The sequence below is a fragment of the Tachypleus tridentatus genome, chromosome 8 (genome assembly GCF_004210375.1).
Source record: "Tachypleus tridentatus isolate NWPU-2018 chromosome 8, ASM421037v1, whole genome shotgun sequence".
In the NCBI taxonomy this organism is placed as follows: Eukaryota; Metazoa; Arthropoda; class Merostomata; order Xiphosura; family Limulidae; genus Tachypleus; species Tachypleus tridentatus.
The window spans coordinates 45,043,692-45,060,545 of record NC_134832.1 but is presented as its reverse complement, the minus strand read 5'-3'; the positions used below and the strand labels follow the sequence as shown (position 1 = coordinate 45,060,545).

The 16,854-nt window shown below is 33.7% G+C and overlaps 1 protein-coding gene across 2 annotated transcripts in view; it reads left to right on the top strand.

The window, feature by feature from the left end:
• Nucleotides 1-10,046: 10,046 nt before the first annotated feature.
• The window catches only part of LOC143222324 (suppressor of lurcher protein 1-like), a 293,085-nt gene continuing 286,277 nt past the window's right edge, over nucleotides 10,047-16,854 (top strand). For both annotated transcript variants that reach the window (XM_076448702.1, XM_076448703.1), the window contains exon 1: nucleotides 10,047-10,335. The gene's annotated coding sequence lies outside the window, so the exon portion shown is untranslated. The remainder of the gene's footprint in view (nucleotides 10,336-16,854) is intronic.

Here is a 16,854-nt window from a genome sequence, read left to right as displayed (position 1 = left end):
ATAACGCCCCCACGGCTGAAAGGGTGCGGCGGAGATTCGAACCCGTTTCATTTGTTATTTTGCAGCAACGATTGGCGTATTTTTAGGTTCATAAGGAAGGCGTTTCTTTAATAACTGTATTAAATGTTCTTTCGTAACTGAGTGAAATTAAATTAATGATTAGCTTTCTGTTAAGCTGTTCTATGTGTTGCTATCTGTCCTCTGCCCACCGCGGGTATCGAAATCCAATTTTTAGCGTTATGAGCCTTTAGACTTGCTGCTGAGCCACATGGAAGGTTCGTTAAGCTGATTTAATTCGATAAATTAAATGTATTAATAACGTATATGTTTGACATTAAATATACAGTATGTTTAAATTGTAACAAAATAACTCCATTTGTCGAGGTGCTCGTCATGTCTCAACTGCTTGTGTTCTACTTAAGTCCTAAGGTTACAGAGGCACTAAGACGGACCTGCAACAAAGTTATCATTCGAAAACGATGAAATTAGGAAACTCATCTATTATTAGTTATTATATTATGATATTTATCCTGTCGTTGTGGTTGTTTCCAAGATGTTGAGATTTGGGACGGGAAGTAAACCACTAGACAATTCAAGAAAGTTCTGTTCATAAACAGTTGTCAAATAGAATAAAGAACTACACCAATGGAAAGAGATGGAATCGAGAAACACGTTTATTAATTACCAATTGTTATATGGTAATACTCATTTCTACATTATATAATTTCAGTGACTTCCTGGATGTTGAAATGGTCTTTCTACGAGAGCGTCTCATGGTAAAGTTGTTAACGTGAGAGATTAATATGATGAGGAACATTACTGAACAACTAACTATTCTAGACTCTTTGGAAAGGTAATTCATCTTTTAAGAATAATAATTAACAAGTGAAAGAAGTATACTGTTTTATGATTGAATATTATCGCACCTATTTAGTAATGTTAAGATAGTGTAATTTTACATTATTAGTCATTTTACTTGAATGTACGAAATCCTTTAAACGTTCACTTGGTCATAAAGAACTCCAGTAAGCACATGAACTGACTAGAATTATTTTAAGATAAGTTGAAACGCTTTTAAATTTTTATTCAGTTTTCATGTCCCTTCATTGCATCATTGTTTACTAAAATATATTTTATGTATTTTAATATATGAGCTATGGTTATCTAATAAACAGTTCTCAAGCTTCACTTTAGCTAACATTACGCGTCATTGGAACACAGCTTTAACGGAATGTTGGAGCTTATAAAATGTCTCAGACTTGAAGGATTCACACAAGTTTTGATTATAGGTCAAAAATTGGCTCGAAGGAACTTGTTATTTGACAGATGTTGAAATATTTTATCCTGTTTCAAATAGCATATACAAAATATACGATACTCATGTCTCGAACAGATTTGAAATCTCCTACTCAGGAGGGTAAAGTAGAATGACAAATATACAAAAAACGTCATAATAAACGATATAGATAAGCAGTTAAAGAAAAACAAATGTAAATAACTTAAAAGACAAACACAAAGCAGAGCGAAAGCTAGCTAAAGATCTGTCCCTGAGGGCTGTTTAAAACTCGAAATAAAATTAGCTCACGAACATGACCCGTGGATCTATTTGCTGTCATTGGATTTATGGACCTGTGTAAGAGATCGAGGAGACTTGAACCTGACACCTATTTCTTGATCCACAAAGTGATAAAACATAAATAAAGCACTAAAAGTAGAGTAATAGAAGTTTAATTTGGATGATACCTTTGTTTGAACAAGGAAGTGTTAAATTTATATGTTATAAATATCAGACTAGCCATGTGATAACAAGCTCTATAAAATAAGACGCTCCAAACATCTACACCGACTTATATTAAAATGTGGCTAACCATAATGTTAAGGAGTTAACACCAGTTTACTTATTACACTGATTTAATGTGTCTCACCTTTGATCAAAGACCTGACTATCGGAATTTATTCGTATAACAACACAACCATTATCAATATACATAGCCCTGGCATGGCCAAGCGCGTAAGGCGTGCGACTCGTAATCTGAGGGTCGCGAGTTCGCGCCCGCGTTGCGCTAAACATGCTCGCCCTCCCAGCCGTGGGGGCGTATAATGTGACGGTCAATCCCACTATTCGTTGGTAAAAGAGTAGCTCAAGAGTTGGCGGTGGGTGGTGATGACTAGCTGCCTTCCCTCTAGTCTTACACTGCTAAATTAGGGACGGCTAGCACAGATAGCCCTCGAGTAGCTTTGTGCGAAATTCCACAAACAAACAAACAAACAATCAATATACATTACCTGTTATAGTGGCTCTTGCGCTACATGCGAAATAATACTTTATCTGGAGTTGTTTAAAGTTAGTTAATTGGAGTTCTATTGTGTACGAAGACACAGCATACATGACTTGTGAAGAAAGAAGCTTCGTCACTACCTATACACAAGACACAGCATACATGACTTGTGAAGAAACAAGCTTCGTCACTACCTATACACAAGACACAGCATACATGACTTGTGAAGAAACAAGCTTCGTCACTACCTATACACAAGACACAGCATACATGACCTGTAAAAAAACAAGCTTCGTTACTACCTATACACAAGACACAGCATACATGACCTGTAAAGGAACAAGTTTCTTTAATGGCACAGCATACATGACCTGTAAAGAAACAATCTTCGTTACTACCTGTACACATGACACAGCATACATGACCTGTAAAGAAATAAGCTTCGTCACTACCTATATACAATGTAATTTTAACTAGTTAAACAATTTCATTTATATTTGACATTTTATGGAAGATATTGTGATAAGGTCTAAACCAAAGTAAAAACTGACGAATATATATTAACCGCACATGAAAATAAGTTATTCTACTTCCATCGTCATCGTGACAAAATAAAAGGTTTGTGGATCAAAGAAATATACACAATGTTTTTTGTTTCTGCGAAGATACACAAAAACGACCTGTACTAGAATCCAGGGGGAAAGCAGCTAGACAACAACACCCATCGTCAATAACGAACATGTTTGCTACTAGAAGGGAATATGGTTATAGTACATTGGTGACTAACCAAGGACGAAAACGATTGAATCGTCTAGAATTGCAAAGAATGTAACAATGATCAGTTCGTTCAACAAAAGTTGGCCCAGCATAACCAAATGGTAGAGCACTTGACTTGTAATCTGAAGATTATCGATTCGAATCACTGAGATACCAAACATGCTAGCCTTTTCAGCCGTGGAGGCGTTAGAATATCACGGTCAACCTCACTATTCGTTGGTAGCAGAGTAGTCCAAGAGCTGGCGGTTGGTGGTGATGACTATCTCCTTCCCTCTAGTTTTACAATGCTAAATTAGGGACGGCTAGCGCAGATAGCCCTCGTGTACCTTTGTGCGAAATTCAAAACAAAGAAAAGTTAGGATTTCGTTTAGCCAAGTCATTTTTGAGTGGAACATTACAAACATTGTTATACGGTAACAAACAACATGTTCTAAAGTTGCTTATCTCAGATGCAAACAGGCAAGCTCGGTTTCAGTATTGCAAACTCTGGAATGAAAGTATATAACTTAGCTTAATAAGATGGATTGCATTTTTTCGTGCTTTGATAATATAGTAAAATCATCCAAAACTATATAAAATCGTTTGACTCTTGTGTTAATCTGTTTTTGATTGTTCATTCGTCTGTTTCATAACTTTATGTTTACTATTATGGTAGCACAACCTCTGTCACTGACGAATTCCTTTGTACCATCATCTGATTTTTCTCTTACACATTTACATTCCTGCATAAATGTTTCTACTTCGATGTCATCCAAACTTGTTTCCTTGTACTATGTAACTATACCTAGCAGAGAATCAAGTGTTGAATCTATAAGAAAATATCCTTCAGGGCTCTTACAATCGCCTTTCTAGTTAACAGCTTGTCACTTGCTCCATTTTCTGCATAGGTAGTTCTATTTATCAAATTCTGATAAACCTGAGCCTCACATTAGATGTCAATTGAACCTTGTAAACTTCACGTAACTCCCCACCCCATGCAGTTACAGAATACCGTCTTGTTTGAGGCGATACAAATATAAGGGTGGAGTAAATTACATGACATGTAATTTGAATTAATATCAATCATAGACAGAAAAATTGTGGATGATGTTCCTGAATTTTTTTTTTATGCATCAGCTGCATCTGTCATGGTCACATGTAAGTTTTAAATTTAAGTGATTATGTTTTCGACATTTTCTATGACAGTTTGCTGTTACGTGGTGAAAAGTTACATATATTGTAACAGTAATTTCTTCAGGAATTGAGTTGTAGAAATGGACATTAATTCTTCCAACTTTGGATGTCTTCCCAGATGTAACCATCTTTGTTTGATTATCTCCCTTTACCTTTTACCCTGATGGCATTTCATGGAAGGTATTAATGACATCTAGAGTTCAATTGTTGTGATCTACATTGTTAGTGACATATTGTACAAATTTGCCAAGGATATCAACACCTTGAATTAAAATTTTAACACTTATAATTAATTTCCTTAATCTAATTTATAAACAGCGCCTGTACCACTACTAAACTTGTAGTTTCCCAATCGCCCTGTTATTGTTGGCACTGTATACAGTATCTTTAGTGTAGTTGTATAACATATTCTTTCTTACTTTCTTTACCAAGTTTTTGAAACTACTCCCAGGTTTTCAAAAAAAGGAAAAAGAAGAAGACAGACACAAAAAAAAATGTATATTACTATTTGTTGTGAGTTTTGCACCTGACTGATTACTTAGGAGTCTTAGCCTTCTAACGTTTTGATCTTATTGTCTGAGTATTTTTTTCTTCTCAAAGATGTTATTTTATTTCTCTATTTAAATTTGTATACATCAAACATCGTTCGACGATATTAACTTTTAAAGAGGAAGGACCTTTATTATTTTTATGAAAACAAAGCACAAACTACTTCAAACTTTTAATTAAATGTTAAGACTAGTCTTGGTTAAATCGTCGTACACTACGCCAAAATCTGTCAATATTTGAATACCGAAATTTGTTTCTCTGTCTTGCTGCAAGTAATATCCTCAATTGAACTGTCTATTTCGCTTTCCTCAAAGCCCAGCTAACTTTCCTATAAGATCAGGAATTTTGACTTATTTTGCTTTAATGCTAAAGGCATATGGGTGCAAGAAATGTCACAGTGATAATGAAAACAACGACTATAATGGTAATAACGATGATTATAATTATTAACCACAGTCAGCAGGATCATCTTACACTCAATTAATTCTTAGTATATCAGAGTAAACCTTAGAAGAATTTAAAATTGTTGGAACTACGAAAAATGAAATGGTTTTACCTAAGACCTAGTGTAAATTTAGGTGCTAAGATTTAGTTTAGTTGAAGCTTTTAAATTATACAGTAAAACATAGTGTTTTAAGTTATGGTGTTGTGGTATATTGGTACCGCATATCCCAGTTTTGTACAACATTACTAAAATTTAATTTCTATTAAAGTTCCCGTTCAAAACCTAGTATCTCTGGTCTTAGTAGATGCTGGTTTAGTAACAATCATTATTATCTCTAACACGAACCAATAAAAAATGGTATCTGCTTTACAGTTATCATATGAGCAAAGATTTTTGATATTCCCGTTTTGTTTTGAATGCATATAGAGAAAATATAGATCCTGATGGTGGTTTTGACAGTTCCAAACAAATTAGTTCCCAACACTGCAAAGGTTAACACGTACGTGCGAAATACTGTCTGCGTTTTTGTTAAGTAGTATTAGTCGTTCTTCTGGCAGTCATATAAGTAATCGTTAATTTTTGATACAATATTTCAAATCTTATTTGAAAAAAAAAAAGACATTTGTTTCAATTTCACTGCAGTTTCTACCTTCAGTAAATATAATATTTGTATTTATTTTTTCCTAATGTAGTACTTCAATTGCTTTAATTCTACAATCCTGCTGTACATCATGACCACTCCTTCTTCTCACTGTAACTTTAATAATTTAATGTCTACATCTGTTTGTCTTTACACCACATTTTGTCTCTTTTATTGAACCAGCAACAGCTCACCAATCTTCTTTTCTACTATTACATTTATAAGTTTCTCCTTATTCTGTCGATTAGGTGATTGTTCTCTTCATTTATTTCAAGTCTTAGAGTACCCTAGAAAAGTTTAGTTGTTACTCACTTTGGTTGAGAAGAATCTTGTAACCGTGGAAATGGTAGTTATAGTATATTTCTTTCATCTATTTTTTTATTTTTTGCTCTTTATGATAAACTATCTATGCCCGTTTTAGTTTCTAAAACGTATAGCTGAGAAAGAGAGAGAAATACTGGTCTTTAAGTAAGATAAGAGGAACCATAAATGATTTGAAGAAGTTCTATGTTGGCACTAAAGTATTACAGAGCATTAGACTTTGAACACCCACTGAGATGACTGTACCATTTTCGTGTAGATCTCCTTGGTATAAGCATTCCAATATGAAAGATTGTTGATAACAGACACATTTGGTGAGTTTTTTACAGGAAGCTCAAGTCTACACATTTGGCTACCATTTTTAATAATGCCTATAGAAAAGTTGTGGTGAGTAAATGATTTCTGCTGATTTTATTTTACCTGACACAATTTTTTGTGGTCATAAATGTGCTGTACATGTGGTATTCCCAAAGTAACCAAGAGCTCTATTATATATAGATGAGACATGTTAACGTCACATGTCAACACAAACCTTGTTTTCGAATAGTCTATGACAAGTATAACTTTGCCATGTCAATGGATTGCTCAAGTGATTGTGAGAGAGAATATATTATTCTGTAGTGTGTGAGGACTTTGTTGGTTGATAAAAGAAACTGATGACTCTGTTTAGATCAGCCCCGTAGTCATTTGAGCTAAATGGAACTAGTGATGGACGATCAGACGTAAAATATTATAGTGAAGTGAATCAAACCTCACTTTTACCTTTCAGAGGTTCTAAAAATAAGATTTACACTACTTTATTAAAGTGGTTTCGCCAAGTTTCTGCTTGAAATTCCTGAAAAACAGAAACAAGTAGCACGGTTTTTGTCATTTAGTTGAAAATATCAATATTTGAGGCGTGAAATACTTGGAACCAAATAAACTATATGGTTGGAAAACCATAACAGGAGACTTCTGTTTCATATATATGCAAAAACGGCTCGTTTGGGTTGAGAAAATATTTTACATGGAAGAGCGAACAACGTTTCGACCTTCTTCGGTCATCGTCAGGTTTTTGCATATATATTTCTCTACAAGTGGGTTTTCTCGACATCACAGACTTCTGTTTCATTTTGGTGGAAATCAAAACATTGTACCTGGTAGAATTTAAAACTTGCTAATGTAGTACTCAAAACAACTTCGTTGTCTAAACTAATAGCTGTAACAGCAAGTCCAATGAAGGATACGCTGTTGTTTTTTGTTTTGCTTTTAGTTTAAACTAGTGAACCCTGGATTATACAATGCCACTAACTTAGAAAAGATCAGCCATATGTCTGTTTTAACAGATGTTTTGTTAATTCAGAATGTAAAGGGCAAAGCACGCGTCTATAAAATACATGGATGAGTATACTAGTTTCTGGTGGTTACAGAATCTACTACCCAACCTCATGATGTTTCAACCATTGTCACGTAAACCATTTTTACAGCCAGCGAAAACATACTTTTATTCATTAATGCCTCGAATAGAGACGCTCAACTTTATAGCTCTGTAAGTGTGCAGTTCATTGTTGCAGAATTTTGGCTATCTGTGCTGCGTGGCCTTGCATGGCCAAGCGCGTAAGGCGTGCGACTCGTAATCCGAGGGTCGCGGGTTCGCGCCCGCGTCGCGCTAAACATGCTCGCTCTCCCAGCTGTGGGGGCGTATAATGTGACGGTCAATCCCACTATTCGTTGGTAAAAGAGTAGCCCAAGAGTTGGCGGTGGGTGGTGATGACTAGCTGCCTTCCCTCTAGTCTTACACTGCTAAATTAGGGACGGCTAGCACAGATAGCCCTCGAGTAGCTTTGTGCGAAATTCCAAAACAAACAATCTGTGCTGCGCTTACCACATATATTTAAAACAGGTTCTTAGTAGTGTGTATTCGCAGACTTACTGCTGAGAAAGTGGGAGATAAAGATATTTGGATCGAACATACATATTTCAGGATTAGATATTCTACAGAAGTTAATGATATTACAGCCTGTGCATACAAAGAACTGAAGTCTTGTGATAAAAACAATAAAATGTCAGTCAGCTTCGTATAAGACAGATTAACTACACGAATTATTACACCTAATGATGATGTTACAATTCTGTCTAGTATACAAGAGGTGTTTTAGATACGTGATACTGAGGTAACAGTAGAAGAGATGACTGAGGGATGATGTTCTTTATATTGAAACAAAACAACGCAATATTTGCGTTATTTGCGTTAGAGAATGTTATTTCTCTAAGAACAAGCTATGCTACGGTTACAGACTATAATTATTGTAACCATGCACTTATGTTACTCTCTTGTGAGTGTTTATTGACACGCTATATGAAGGAGAAACAGTTGTGTGTGTTAGTTTTCTTATAGCAAAGACACATCAAGCTATCCATTGTTTTCAGCGAGGGGAAGTGAACCCCCGTGCTCAGCGTTGTAAATACAAAGACTTGCCATTTTTCTCTGGGAACAAGAGAAACAATTGAAACTAATAGCACAATTAGTATTACTTCAGATACATCATGTCAACATGTGAAGGCCCAAGTTGAAGATTGTTTATTTATTTCTTTGTTGTTAATTGCAAAATTACACAAAGGGATAAGTGTTTTCTGCTTACGTGGGAATTAAATTAGATTTCTTTACGACATAAGATGACAATTTTTACGCCGCGTAGCCAGGAAACATGAAGTCCATTAAAAAACAATCAAATATATGCAAACAAGAAAAGAGAATACGGAAGTAACCGAGTTTTGACTCTTTTATTTAATCAACGACAAAAACGCCATACTTATCTTTCATGATGATTCTGCTGTTTTATGGATCCGAGATTACCGTCGAAAATAAAACTGCCTTCAATACTATAAGGCCTTTGGTGCTTTATAAGAGCGGTAGTTATATAACTTTACACCAAGTTTAACAAATATATTGCAGATCTAGTCCACGCGTATAGACTCGGCATGGCCAGGTGGTCAAGGGTTGCGGGCTCGAATCCCGATCGCACCAAACATACTCACCCTTTCAGCCTTGGGGGAGTTATAACATGACGGTCAATCCAACTATTCATTGGTAAAAGAGTAGCTCCAGAGTTGGCGGTGGGTGGTGATGATTAGCTACCTTCCTTCTAGTCTTACACTTCTAAATTAGGGACGGCTAGAGCAGATAGTCCTTGTGTAGCTTTGCGCGAAATTCAAAAACAAACCACGAGTATCTTTTGTTGTAATGTTCAGGTGATTGTGTGTTTCACACTAGCTTTGGAATAACACAACACGTTAGCAAATTCACCTTCCTGTGTTATTAAGAGTAGTAATTTGATATTTGTTGATACGTTTATTGTAATAAATAAATTATTCAATGAAGTAATTCAGTCGCTTCTAGAAAATTAGCATCTTGAAACTTTCAAGTCTTCTATTAAAATAAAATTCCAGTGCAGTTTCTTGTACTCTGTATGAGAATCGTATTCAAACCAGAATTAAACAAACAAACAAACTACAGACAAAGAAACACAAAAATGATTTTAAGGCTGTATAGTTTTGGAAAGTTTTTGAGAGCATTAGTTACATATACTTCGATATATCTACACCGAAACAAAAAGAGTAAAGTTTTAACATCGTGAAGTATTTGAATAGCATAGTAGCCCAGGAAGATTTAAAAGTATTACGAAAAACCGCATATGAATTCATGGGATATTTAGCTTCTCTCAAATTCTGTACTCCCCCCATATATTAACATTTTACTAATTCAATTTTCCAGCAAAATATTATTAGTAAAGTGGTTGATTCCAGTTTGCTGAATTAGAAATATTTTCGCTCCTAGTGGCAGCTACCTGAATCAATAAATGTATAATATGGCGCAGTACTGTGGTAAGAATAACAAACGCGTGAGCGTATATAGGCGTTTAATTTATATTTTATAAGAGTGACGTCATGTCAGTGTGCGAACGGGAAACTTGGAAGAATATTTAAATAGAAGTATATTAATGTAATCTATTGAAACACTTTTATTACAATATCACAGAAAAAGAACAAGAAAAAAGAAAAGAAAAAGATGACAAGGGACATCACAAACGACGTGTGTAAATGGGTCGATAAGCAGTGACATTTCCGGCGGCTTTTCAAACGGTCCCCGACGAGCTGAACTTTCAAACAAGGTAAGTAATAATATTTTAAAACCACAAATTATCCAGTTGGAATAATCTATTTTAGAATTATATTTATAGTTGGCTTTTGGAATGGGCTGCTTGCATATGTCGTGGATGCAGATAATGTAATTTTAAAGGAATTAAAAGGAAGACGTAAACATTTGAATGATGAGAGATGGTTTTGAGTGTTTTATTTTACAGTTTAGCTCAGTGAATAGGACGGCCTTGATAGACCAACAGAACCCTTCATGCCCTTAAGTTATATATTATTATGCTAGTATAGGAAATAATAATTCATTATTTAAAAAATGATATAAAATAGAAAAGTTTAGTGATTTAAACAAAATTTTAATTTTTTTGAGCGAAAACATAATAATAAGAGTTAAATAAGGAAACATAGGCAAACAATTTCTGTTTTCCAAAAAAACTAATTTTAAAATAATAAACAATTAATACATTATTCATTATATTATAGACAATGGATTCGTTACGAATTGTTAGTACATCATTTAAAAATATATATTAATATAAAGATACAGAGAGCAGTTTTAAACCGTTATAATTTTATAAAATTTTATTTTTTAAATAAGTGTGTCTGCAACGTAAAGTCAAGAACTCTGATAAAAAAGGCAAATTCTTGTTTTTTGCGGTAAAAGATATTATCGTCTGATCCAGCGGTCCCCAAAGTCTTTTTGACTGAGGCTTCCTCGATGTGAATGAAAAAGTTTGAGGCTCCCTCAACCTATAACTTTAGCATGGTGATTGAAAAAAGTGTCGTAGTAAAAACAATAACATATCATTTCAACATACTGAATCATTTAATATATTAAATATAATTTATTTTTATCGGCTTAATGTTTATTTAGAATTAAAATTAATTCAGCATCTTTGTTTTTTTGCGGTTTCCAGGAATTGGGGCTCGGCTCCCACTTTGGGAAGCACTAGTCTAATCGATATAATGGTTCATATTGTGACTGATTACAGTGTATGACTGTTTTGTTAATACAACAGTATTTATTTTACAGTGTGTGACCGTTTTGTTAATAGAACAGTATTTATTTTACAGTGTGTGACCGTTTTGTTAATAGAACAGTATTTATTTTACAGTGTGTGACTGTTTTGTTAATATAACAGTATTTATTTTACAGTGTGTGACCGTTTTGTTAATAGAACAGTATTTATTTTACAGTGTGTGACTGTTTTGTTAATATAACAGTATTTATTTTACAGTGTGTGACTGTTTTGTTAATATAACAGTATTTATTTTACAGTGTGTGACCGTTTTGTTAATAGAACAGTATTTATTTTACAGTGTGTGACTGTTTTGTTAATATAACAGTATTTATTTTACAGTGTGTGACTGTTTTGTTAATACAACAGTATTTATTTTACAGTGTGTGACCGTTTTGTTAATAGAACAGTATTTATTTTACAGTGTGTGACTGTTTTGTTAATAGAACAGTACTTAGTTTACATGTGGACGGTTTGCTGTTGTCACTCAGAAAAGTTTTTTACTCTACCGTGTTTGATCGATATCTTTAAGTTACCCAGAACTGTTTCTATTTTCAGTTGTGTGACTTGTTTGGTACAGTTACTCAAAAAGGTTTTTATTTTTATTTTACTCGGTGTGACTAGTTCGTTGTAGTCACTCGTAATAACTTATTTTATGGTGCTTTTCAAAAACCACAAATGGATGGGCAGTCAAGGAATCTGTTTAAATTAAGTTCATTCACTTTGTTTTACTGAGTTGAGTAAATATGAACTCTCCAAAATGGCTAATATTGAACGCATATACAAAAGTATTTTATTCTTTGTTCATGATTCATGGTATACTTTAAATTGGTAACGACTTCTGACATATCCTGTAGTAAATCACGACGTATTATATAGATCATCCGTTATCCTTAAAAAAGCAACAACGACAAACACACCCAGTGGTATAGCTGGAACTCCACAGACTTATAACATTTTAAATCAGGTTTCGATACCAGTGGTGAGCATAGCATAGATAGCTCATTGTATATCTTTGCGCTTAACTGTAAATAAATCTTCGCACACACACATAAAAGAAAAACAAAACCGATGACATCTAACCACAAGAGCAACAGAGTGCATACTAACTTCTGACTGATCTCATTGAACCATTACGTATAGTCCTTGTTCTTTAGTAACTCCAGAACGATATAATTCCAAAACAGTGTTTTATAGTCCAGTATGAATAGTTTACTTTTTTACCAAGTTCTGGCCAATTTCAAACATTTTATTGGAACGCTAGGGTATGGGTTTATGTGTTTTTTATAGCAAAGCCATATCAATCTATTTGCTGTGTTTACTAAGAGGTATTGAGCCCCGGAATTCAAGATAGAAAAATTGTTCTTTAAGTTGATCTATGCGCTTGTCAATTTAATAGTTGTTTATAAAACAGTTCGTTCTTATAATGTTTTTAATTATTCAGAGTTCGTTCTAAAAAATAAGAAAGTTTTAGCTCATAGTTTGAAATTTAGTATTCCGAATAAGATAGGTTTAAAAATTAGTTTTTACAACTTGAACAGTTTTTTCTCATTTGGTCTGGCATGGCCAGGTGGTTAAGGCACTCGACTCGTAATTTGAGGATCGTGGGCTCGATTTCCCGTCACACCAAACATGCTCACCTTTTCAACCGAAGGAGTGTTATAATGTGACGGTCAATTCCACTATTTGTTGGTAAAAGCGTTGGCGGTGGGTGGTGATGACTAACTGCGTTCTCTCTAGTCTTACATTCTAAAATTAGGAACGGCTAGCGCAGATAGCCCTCGTGTAGCTTTGCACGAAATTTAAAACAAACCAACCAATTATTTGATCTAACGCTGATCAGTTGTTTGGTAATGTTAGAACACAGGTGAGCTGTATAGCTTTGACGTCGTTCAATAATATCTAATTTGGAAAATAAAATCTCTCTAAATTTTAGTTCAGAGAAATAAATGATTTTGAAGAAGCTAATTAAAAACAATTGTTATCGTTTCTAAATCTGGTAAAAGATATAGCACCATAATTTTGGATCAAGTTAAATATTTAGGAAAGAGTGAAAATATTTATATTTTTCAAGTAAGTTTATGAAGTTACACTTTGGTTTCACTGATGCAAGATAGGCTAAGTTACAAGCATACCTTCTAAAACCGAAAAATGATAACATTATGAGTGGAAAGCAATATTTGAATATTAAACCATCATGTAGTCATCCAAGAGCTTTTTATGGTATTTCTAAAATTCATCAAAAAGGTTTACATTTTGACCTATAGTTTCTAAACACTAGAACTTACAACAGTTATTTAATTGGTTTTCTTAGGTTGAATGTTTGAACTCTTCCACCACCAATGAATATACGTTTATACAGTTTGAATTCTCTGACGACAAATTAAGTTTGAGGACAATACTTACTGCGCTAGTACTAGTACTGAGTCGTGATATACAAACAAATCATTGGAAGAAACTATACAGTAGGGGGCTTATTTGATTTTTAATATTTCTGACAATACCAGTATTTCCAAGCCAGTATTTTTTAGGTTCACGAACTTTGTCACAGAAGAATCTCATTTTCTTCTTGACCTTTATGATAAGATTGATGGTGTTGCTACTGGTCCATAATTGATCCACCAATATGTTTGTTCTTTTTGTGCTATCAGGAAAAACAATGGTTTGAAAACTGTCTGCCATCTGTAAAGTATTTTAGTACCGTAGGTACGTAGTTGATACTTTTATCGTTGTTAGAACCTCTGATCAAGTAACGTTATTTCTTGAGTACATTAGCATCTAACATTACAGTATAACATTCACTGTTGAACATAAACAAGATTATAAATTATCATTTCTAGACATTGACAAAAGAGAACGCTTTCAGCAAACAACAACATGAAAACATGTACTGGCTTCTATTCTAACTTTGCAAGTCTTGTAACAAATATTTTTTAAAAAAACTTGTTTTTTATCGCACATACAAACTATCTAGTGCTTATGACGTTTGGCATAAAAAATTTAATAATGTCAATGAATTTTTGCGCAAAAATGTTTTTTCTATATATATATTATTAGCATGGTACTCTGTAATCACTAATACAAATCGTCCGTATATGAAATTCATAAATATACTGTTTTTTTTAACTTTGCCATCTATGGGTAAATATTTATTAATTATAAAAAAAGTAAGAAATGACTTGAAGTACAGCTGTGGCGTATTTGTAAACTTAATTTTCAGTTACAATTGTTTTAAAAGATATAAGGAAATTATTCTTGTTTTAAAGTAATCAAATGTCAAAACGGTCTTGTTGATTTAACTGAAAGAAAATTGCCAGCTTGCTCTAATTCAATTAATAGAGTTTACATTTTTCCACTAACATATTCTAACATTTACCTTAAACATAATACTTTCTTTTTTTTACACTAATATTTAACCAGCATAATTCACCTTATGGAGTTTCCAGTTTTCTAGTACATTCTCATTGGTTTAATTCAACCACAACAGTTCATATTTACACTAATTTCTATTCAGTATAATTTATCTCATATAGTTTCCAATTTTCTGGCTATAACAATTCAAACAAGAGGAGTTTCCTATTTCCCAATAACTTGTGATAATAAATGAATATTATCGCATTTAGCATTCATTTTTCTCCACCTATTAAGTTGATGACTTACATAGTCCATGAACAACATCGCTGCTACACGCACAGACATACAAGGCTTCCAAATAACTCGATGTTGTCATAATGATCAATTATTTTGGATAGGTGTTTTGGTGTAGAAAACATCTTTCATTCCTTCATTTGTGAATGGATAACATATCTTTGGTTTTCCTCTTCGAAAGTGTGCCTCAGAAGAACTGTAAGTGTAAAGTGTTCCTTAATTGATAAATACCTAACATTACGTATTAGGCCTAAATGTCAGCTCCTAACAAAGAACGGTACTTGCGTACAAATTGATACAGTTTGAGCTAAAGAGTTGATCATTGAAGTTAATGTATTTGTTTAGTAATTTGATATGAACAGGACGTGTGTGTGTGCTATTCATTTGAAATAGCAAATATCCGTTAACGAATAGGTCTAATCATTAAAGGCTTCAAGTTATTGCGGAAGACCTGCATTCTACAAAAAATAATACAAGTAAAATATCATGTGCTTTTATATGCTCGTAGAATTTCTTTTAAGTCTGAAAAGAATTGATTCTTGTAGGACCCAAAGAACTTAAAACCATATAAGCCTCAGTATAAATGCTAAGGCATTTAGTCTAAGCCCCGTCTTACATTCCTTTGAATTGTAACTTTTTAGCTGTGTCAGCTTTTCTATAATTGCTCCATTAGTTTAAACAGTCGTAATTGTTAAGCTTACATTTTGGTAGTGAGGAAACATTCGCAGTGAATGAGAAAAATATTTCAATTAAGGGAAAGTGAATGAAGACTAGAACGCATAGAGCGTATTACGTATTGTATTACACGTATTACGTGTTGTAATACGTTAATCTACCTTTTGCTTCTTTGTGCGTCAGGCTTTTACTTCACTTTCCTCTGGTATCTAAACAGAAGATGATGGATTTTTGGTTTTGTAAAATTTATAATCAAATAAAACTTGAGTCTTAAAATTCAGTATTATATAAATCAGATTGCGCAACTGTAATGCATTCGAGTTTTTGCTGAAAGTTTCCCGAAAGCTAGCGATAGAGCACAGGGAAGGGGCAGATACTCAGCACCATCGACTCTTGGGGTACTCTTTTACCAACAAAAAGTGGGATTGACCATCATATTATAACGTACACACGGCCAAAAAGGCAAGCGTTTAAATAAAAACATTATTTGTTTGTCTACAGTTAAGCACAAACTGTACAACTGGTTGTTATTTTTGCTGTTTCCACCTTGGGTATAGTAACCCGGTTTCTAGCGTTATAAATTCGCAGACTTTCCGTTGTGCCATATAGCTTAAAAACTTACTATTCCTGTTTTTTGAACAATTCTAATATACAATGAAACAGTGCACTAAACTGCACATTCACCAAGTCTTTTTTAGTATTTTGAGCGAATATACTGTTGGCTTCATTCTCTGTAAGTGTTCTTGTTAGGAACCTTGGACTCTTTAAAGTTGACTTTCCACAACAAATTGTTCTCTGATATTGTATAATTTACTGCTCTTTCACAAATATAATTTAAAATACAATAAAGATGGATGATCTTCGACATGAAATGCTTGACCTTCTCAGTACAGTTTTTCCCAGCACTATTAATATTGGAGTTTGTACTTTCTTGTGACGAGAATTGTTCATCCATACCATACCATCAAGTAAAATTCCCTCAGTCTTATCAGTATTAATATTATAGCGACTTTTAATTTTGTCACAAGCCGATTTAAGAATTTCCCTGGTAGAGTCATGTGTTGCATATGTTTTCTTTGTATCTACTGGAGCTCGTATTATTATAAATCTCGTAAGATATACTATTCCCTAGTCACTAGATTTTCTTTCAACACTTGGCACACGAACCAATCCGCCATCTTGATGTGGATTTTA